This window comes from Notothenia coriiceps, unplaced genomic scaffold (genome assembly GCF_000735185.1).
Source record: "Notothenia coriiceps isolate Sejong01 unplaced genomic scaffold, NC01 NC01_scaffold00020738, whole genome shotgun sequence".
Classification (NCBI taxonomy): Eukaryota; Metazoa; Chordata; class Actinopteri; order Perciformes; family Nototheniidae; genus Notothenia; species Notothenia coriiceps.
Genome location: NW_011353439.1, coordinates 17,009 through 25,292, shown reverse-complemented (window position 1 = coordinate 25,292; position 8,284 = coordinate 17,009). Strand labels below are relative to the sequence as shown.

Below are 8,284 nucleotides of genomic sequence, written 5' to 3'. Positions count from 1 at the left end.
GAAGAAAAATGTGATAGCTTTTAAACAGGTTGGACATTTGGCAAAGGTGTTGGGAAATGTGTTCTAAAGATCCAAAAAATACTTGTTTTTGGAATTTAACCTTTATCAAGAATATGGTGGCTTTCTACTTCAGCTTTTCAAAGTAGCAGGGTAACCCTAACTGTCTTTTTTCTCCTACACTAGTTTTCTCCTACCCTATATGTGGAGATTCTTGATAAATCTTGTCTGTCTCGATACACATCCTGTAGCGTATCCAGACCCAGTAAAGAAATAAATATCTCTGTATGGAACCATTGACGAAAAACGTGTCCAATCTCACACATGCTTGTTTCCTCCTGCAGGCTCTGGGAAGTTTCTACTTTATCCACGAGTCATTGAAAAACATCCAGCAGTTTGATTTCAAAGGTGAGTAAACCCCCCCCCCCCTGTTCGCAACACACTTCCACATATACATCATCCCCACTGTGTGGAAATTAAATCCTCACAGCGTGCCCCCTAATCCCACCCCTGCATATCCCACACAACCATTTGCAGGCTATTCCCGCTTCCATCAGAAAGCAGCGTGCTAAGATTGGCTTTGACGATAATGTAAAGGGAGGGGGACAGAATGGTAATGCTTATTAATATTAGGATTTAATTCATAAGATTTCGGGCCTTCAGTAATGGTGTGCGGCGGGTTATTGGACAGTTAGGGCGGTCTCATCATGCTGCGGTGTCAGAGGGCCCCGGGGGCCGGCGGTCGCGCTAATTAAAGAAGGGATATAGATGTGGAGGAGCCTCGCTTCTTATTAGACCCAAGTCAGCATTAGCACCAGTTACCCCAGTGAAGGACAGGGCGACTGGGGGGGCGACGGGGGGGTGTACACACACACACACACACACACTTTAAAGATCAGAAATATATGAAATACAAAACATTCTGTAATGCTTTGTTTACTTTTTCTTTAATAGGTCACTTCAGTCATATTGTCTTGTGATAGGGTTAGGGTTGACAAGAGGAAAATAATAGCACAGGTGTTATTGAATCTGTTCAAAATGTCCAAGTATATTGTGACAGTGAACCAGCATACACGATACCAGGCATCCGACAACGAGTCCCGATACACTATGGATGTATGGAACTTGATTTTTAGGCATTTCCAGTTCTTGATAAGTATGGAAAACAGATAAGAGAGTATGTCAAATATCTTTTTGTGGACTATTTCTCCTATTTTGTTTTCTAAAGTATAGAATTCCGAATTAAACTGATCAGTTTGAGTGTTTTTCTTGGCGTTAGAAGCAAAATCTCAGTCCCTGTTTGAGAGAGCACAGGCTAGAGCGTCTTAATATCACGAAAGGAACAAAATGCATGGTCCTTCAAAGAGCCCGCCTCAGAGTCACAGTCTACAAAATAGTTCTGCCCCCAAGTGAAAGGGTTAGGGTTAGGTCAAAATAGGCCACTATGGTTAACTGCAAGTTTTCCAGAACGATATCAAATAAATATAAACCATATGTAAAGACTGGTTGGCCAAGGATTCCAAAAGGTAAAAGAAAGCTTGATGCAAACTTTGTCTAAGGTCATTCAACATGGGTTAGGGTTGGGGGAGGCCATATGCAAGGGAATAGGCACTGCACCAACTATTTCTTTACAAACCTCTAGCTATTTGTACTGCAATGTTAAATATGGTCTAAAAAAATCTACCAGTCTAGAAATGTGGTTCTGGACCAATTCCAGAAATGTTGATATGGAAACCGTTGGAACCCTGTAAATGAAAAACAGCCATTTGTTCATGCTTTTTCTACTGTGACATGTCTGAAATGATGGAAAGAAGGAACATTGATCTTATTTATTGGCAGTTCTCCCTCACATCACTCTGCGTTGCGTTCAAAATCGCAAATCAATATTCAATACCCTTCAAGAAAAGGATGTACCATCTCCAATCACAGACAGGCATGCATTAGGAGTCTCTAAGGTAGACCTGGGTTTGGCACAGGTATAATGTTAACGTTGTAGGAAATACAGAGGGATGTGGAAATATTCATGGTCATATTCCCCCCCCCTGTTAATACAAAAAAAGGCTTCTTATCTTCCCAGTGTAGTGACCTCTCACACTCACCTATGTTCAGATACAGATGTTCTTCATTCTGACCAGCAGGTGGTGCAGTTGTCTGAGGAAGCTGTTTCAGTGATTGTATCAGGGGATCATACAGGGGTCTCAAAATTAACCATGTTTGTAACAATACACTTTTTCTCCCTGCTTTCTGTCCTCACCTCCTTCCCCCTTTCCTTCTATCTCTTCAAAACCACTTCAGCCAAGAAATTCAAGAAGGTCTTGGGGAAGGAAACGTACTCAGAGACACTAGAAAGCACCCCCTCGCTGGAGAAGGAGAAGTTTCCCCAGGACTACTTCCCTGAGGTGGGTAATACTGAGCACACTTTACTCACTGATGCTGGCGTTGTCATGTGATGACAGCTTCCTGCTGAGACGTGCTGTGACAAAGGAGCACACATCGCATTCAGTATGCAGGTTTAATAAAGCTGAAAAGGAACCAACCAGTTGTTAAAGTACAGTAGCCTTTGGCCTCAAACCAATGCATTTGGATTGACCTATTGGGTAATTAAATGCTAAACTTCACTTTCCTCAAAAACTAGATTTATTAGACGTAGTTCTTTCAAATTAATTTCCCAAAGCCATTTCGTTTTTAGTATATCTTGTTGATTTAGAGTAATTTTTCTTCCTCGTTCAAGGAAATCCACAAAGATTTCAATCATTTGAAGACAAATACAATACCCTTTGGACTGAGCTAATGAATGTTGATGTTTTGAATGAAAAAGTAGTCCTATAATCACTTGATCTATTGAGTTTTTCAATGCCAAACTTCACAATTTCCACCCAAAAATAGATTTATTTTTTAGTACTTTTTATCAAATCAATTTCCAAAAGCCATTTCGTTTTTTGTGTATGTTCCTGATTTGGAGTCGTGTTTTTTCCCAGCTCACACACGGCTGATTTGAAGACAAATCAGTCAAAAATAAATCAAATGCTGACGGAGAAAGTCCTGACTATGTCCCGCGCTGCAATTCTCCGCTCACTGTGCTGTGTTTCTGGTTCTGTGTTATCAGAGCGAGCTGAGCATGGCTGTGCTGATATAGTAATAAAGAGCAGGACCGCCGTGTGTCATCCCTGCACTCCCCACTCATCTGTCAACCATGCTCCGACGGCCCCCCGAGCAAATATATGCAAAACAGATGGATACGGCCCCTTCACACACTTCCCCCCAATTTCCGTCTCTTTCACACACTGCACGACTCCCCACCCTAGACACGCACACAAACATCTCCCACTTTCTCATTCCACAGATGATCTAAAACCAATTACACTGATTGAGGCGCAAAGCCATTTAAAATGATTACAGCAGAAAGCATTGTTCTGCGTTTAACGGGACAAGCACCGAAAACCACAAAACAAACCTGGCAGCGTGAGAGGGATGAGGGGAGTGATGTAGGGAGAAAGAAGGTGTGTGTGTGTGTAAGGGGGGGGGGGGCAGATGAGAAAAGTTTTGCCCGGTGATTTATGCCTCTTTCCCGGCTGGGATATGAATCTGGGATGATGCTCCAGAGAGCAGCACTCCAGATAATGTTAGCCCATTTAAAAAGAGCAGATTTGTGTAGTCTATCAGGGTTGCAGAGTATTTTTTTCCTCCCTCCGCCTCCCTCCCTCCCTCCTCCGGCCCCTCCGTAGTGAGAAATTGGTTGTTATCATAGATCACAGATACTGCTCAAACCTCTTATGAAAGATGAATTAATTTCACTAATGCTTTAATGCAAAGCTCTCATGAGGGAGGCAGACTGGTGATAACCCCTGCCTCGTCCCCGCTTCCTCTGCCCGTGATTTATGCCCTCTTTTAGTAGATGAAACCGCCTAGATTTGCCATCCATCTGCAGCTTTGAGGAATCCTATTACACGGGGATCTTGGGCCGGACAGAACGCCACCCAAACCAGTTGCTCGAGTCCCAGCTCTCCGTTTTTTTTAATTCTGAAAAAGAAGATTTGTTTTTGTAAATAAACGACAACTCATCCATAGCCATAGTTGAGTAGTGTATTTGTATTTTAACACATTTGGAAAGATACCCCAACTGAATAAATTACAACAAACACAGAGGACAGGTATCTTGTTTACACGCTCATAACTAATTATCCAAAAATAAACCTGTGTTTTTTTTATTCAACCTACATTAAGATTATGATAGCTTTCTACTTTAGCATTTAAAAGTAGCAAGGTAACCCTCACTCTTTTCATCCTGATAGAGGATCCAAAGCCCTTCAGTGCTGTTATGTATTGTACCAAATGTAGAAGGTTAAACTGAGTTATTCCTCAGACGACAGGTATCTAAATGTATTTGCTCATTACTATGTCCAAAAAATATATAACCTTAATCAAAAGGATGGTGCTTTTCTACTTCATCTTATAAAAGACGCACCTACCCCAACTCCTTTTTTCCTCCAACACTTATTTGATTCTGAATTAAACGACAACCTCTCCGAAGCTTTCGATGAGTCTTGTAAAATATCACAACTTACCTTGAATTGAATTGATTAAAAGAAAGACTCAGAGGACAGGTATCTTGTTTACATGCCTATTACCAACTCTCAGAAAAATACATATTTTTGGAATTTAGCCTAAATTAAAAATGATGATAGTTTCCTATTTCAGCTTTTATTAGTAGCAGGCTAACCCTAACCTGAAGACCTTTTTCTCTTTGTTTGATTGTGATTGAAGCGACAGCCCCTCACTACTGTAGATTTGAATAAGTGGTGTTATGTATCGTAAGAAATTGGGAAGTTACTCCAACTGATTTATTTACAACAAAGACACAGAGGACAGGTCGTGTTAACATGCTCACAACTAATTATCAGAGAAAGATGTGTCTTCGGAATTGAAACCTTTATCAAGATTTAGTTGGCTTTTTAGTTAAGCTTTTCAAAATAGCTCGAACTGTGAAATCACTGTAACCTCTTTTCCTCCTACACTAGTTCAATTTGGATTCAGGCCACATCCCCCATAGCTTTAGATGAGTTGTGGTATGTTACACATTTGGAAAATAGTCCAACTGAATTATTTTCAACCAAGACTGAGAGGACAGGTATATTGTTTATCATAACTAGTTCTCAAAAAAATACATCTTTGGAATTGATGCAGTTTTAGAGAGTTACAGCTGCTGGGAGACAGATGTGTGTGTTTCTCTGCTGGGAGACAGATGTGTGTGTTTCTCTGCTGGGATATAGGTGTGTGTGTTTCTCTGCTGGGAGACGGGTGTTTGTTCCTCTGCTCTTCTCTTTACAGTCCCCCATTAATAAAGTGTCAGTGATGCTGATGACATCATGGTGGGAGGGCTCGTGCATGCTTGTGTGTAAAAGAGAAACCAAATGTCATCAGTACGTTCCCTCACACTAAAGTGGTGTGTTTTTGAACACATGGAGATTGTGTCTGCAGGTTGCAGATATTTGAATGATCAATTCATCTGCAGCATTGCTTTCGAAATCAACCAACAACAATATTCCAGAAGGAAAAGTGATGTCCACAAACTGCTGATTTTGTCTGCAACCCAAAGATGCTCTATTTACACTCAATTAAAAGAGCAGGACATACTCATACTTACCAGCAACTGTTTGTGCATACATTACTTGAAAGGAATACAAAAAAACTTTATTGAAATATTTTGGATTTAAAGAAAATATTTGTAATTCACAAAAAGTGAAAAAATGCATAGAAGTAAGAGATATATATATATAAAAATCGTCATAAAAGACAAATAATAAAAATATAAATGATTACAAAAAAAAAAAAAAAAATCATTAACACCACTATGTTAGGCTATTACAAATAAAACAAAGCTGTTTCCAATATGATGTGAAGGGGAAACAAAACATAAAAAAGTCACCAATTCAACCGTCATACGGTTTATTTTCCTGCACGTCTCACACTAATTGGAGAATTGTTTACCTTTAGTGCAAAATGTTTCACATAATATCCAACTGACGCTGAAAGAAATCAGAAATCTAGCTAAACTAAGATCTCTATATTATTTACTGCTCTTAAAGCATCCATTTTCAATGAACCTATATCATGTGATGATGGCTTTCTATTTGATCTTTTAAAAGTGGCTCAAACTCAATGTCATAAAATAAAATAGTGGGTAAAGTCAATTCCCCCTGCTGCTTGTGGCTCTTTTCTTCTCCTACGCTCGTTTGATTCTGATTCAAGCAACAGCCCCTCCATATGCAAAACACCGGTTCTCTCCGTAATCCCACCCTGAGTTATGGCTGTAAGTGAAGGAGAGGGAAGCAGGGACATTAATTGAAACGCTGAATAAGAAGGAAGTGGACAAAATCGCAGGCGCATTCCTTTTGAAAGATTGCCGTGATGGATTTGGGCGCTTGTCGTTTCCCGTTGTTCCGTCAATCTCTCCACCTCCCCAGCGAGCATAAATATATTTATTTGTTTGGCGCAGTAATACATGCCTCCAAAAGCCATTGCATCATACGGATATGTCATTGCCTTATATAAATAAAGTATACGACCCAGACCTTAATGTGCCCTTGCTATTGATCGTTTTACACAGCCGTAGGAAGAAAAAAATAAAAGCAGAGGGAACTGAATAGCGGACAGGCTGTAGATCAACATCCATATGAGTTTGTATTTGTTGTTTGGCACCACGGCATTTCCATAAAAGCATTGACTTCTCATACCCTTTTAGTGCCCTCTGTAGTCAGCTCTGATTCGGGGCTGTGATTACTCTCAAGTTTTGCCCCCGATGAAAGTTAACTTCCCTCTGCTTTGATTTAAACGAGTCTGTACTTCTCAGATGCCGTGCGTATACGTTAAGGAGATGAAGTCATTTAAACGGGCATCGCTTGTAAAATGCTCCCAACATCCATCCCCTGACAGACACCTGTGACAGGCTGATCCGTGAGACTGCAACAGATCAGAAATGAGGGGATAATGTTGAAATGAAAGCTAAAGCAAGGATTTTCACACATTTGTCTTTGTGTACAAGGATCAGAATTATTATGGATTTTTCAACTGGACTCTACTGTGAAAATGTTGGTAATTTAAATCCATTATTTTGATTTCATTATTTGGAATTCACCATATGTATTCTAAAAGCTCTTCACATTCCTACACTGAAAAACTGAAACGTTGACTTATTAACGTATTACGTAAACACATTTCACATAAATGTGTTAAGTTGCAAGCAATAACATTAAGTTGAACGTAATATTTTGTATTTAAACTTAATATTGTTGCTTTCAACTAACCTAATACAGGTATGTGAAATGTGTTTAAATAATACATTAACTTAAAGTCAATGTTTCAGTTTTTTCAGTGTTCATCGTATACAGTAACATGACATAGGGTTCAAGGTTCAAAGGTGCATTGTAATATGCACAGCTACAGTGTAGATAAGCAATGAAAAAAAAAGAAGCAATACAAATAGTGCAAGAATAAACTGAATACAAATTAAATAGTGCGAGAATGTTGCAAGGCTAATGTGCTATTTATGCAGAAAAAATTATGAATATGCAAGTAAATTAGGACAACAAATGCATTGCTGTACAGTGAAATAAAATACTGCTTATCGTAATAGTATATCATTATTAAATAGATATTTGTATACAAGGATAATGAATATTATTGATTTTACAACTGCACTCTACTTCAAGAGTTTTTTAATTAAATCTTTCTTTCATCTTATTAAATTATCACATTCCTACATCGTGTGCAGAAACATGGCTTTAGGGTTTGGACTGTCCTCTGTTCATATTGGCGTCTTCATCACGCACGCACGCACGCACACCGCACACACACACACACACACACACACACACACACACTACACACACACACACACACACACACACACACACACACACACACACACACAGGCTGTCCTGTCACATAACCCCCATGTGAGACCCTCTCTTATTTGATGGGCCCCCCTAGATGATGGAGTAGAGATAAATGTGACTGTCTAGCAGAGCTCAAATCAATCAGCGTTTGTGTGTATTACTTATTACTCACAGTGCATTTCTGTCACATGGCTTTTGTGTAAGCTGCCCCCCCCCCATCTTTGCCTTGCACTCTTCTATCACCCCCCTCCAAACATCATCATAATATTATTTATGGGGGTCGGACTTTGAGCAGAAATATAAGAAAGGTCAAAGAATCAAACTGGATGGACCGGTGGTGTTTCTGTGTGTGTGTGTGTGTGTGTGTGTGTGTGTGTGTGTGTGTGTGTGTG

General features: G+C 39.7%; 1 long non-coding RNA gene across 1 annotated transcript in view; it reads left to right on the top strand.

Moving 5' to 3' along the window:
• The first annotated feature begins 338 nt into the window (after positions 1-338).
• Positions 339-8,284, top strand: part of LOC104952896 (uncharacterized) — a 24,929-nt gene continuing 16,983 nt past the window's right edge. The window contains exons 1-2 of the long non-coding RNA XR_799149.1: positions 339-405; positions 2,293-2,396. This is a non-coding gene — a long non-coding RNA (uncharacterized lncRNA). The remainder of the gene's footprint in view (positions 406-2,292; positions 2,397-8,284) is intronic.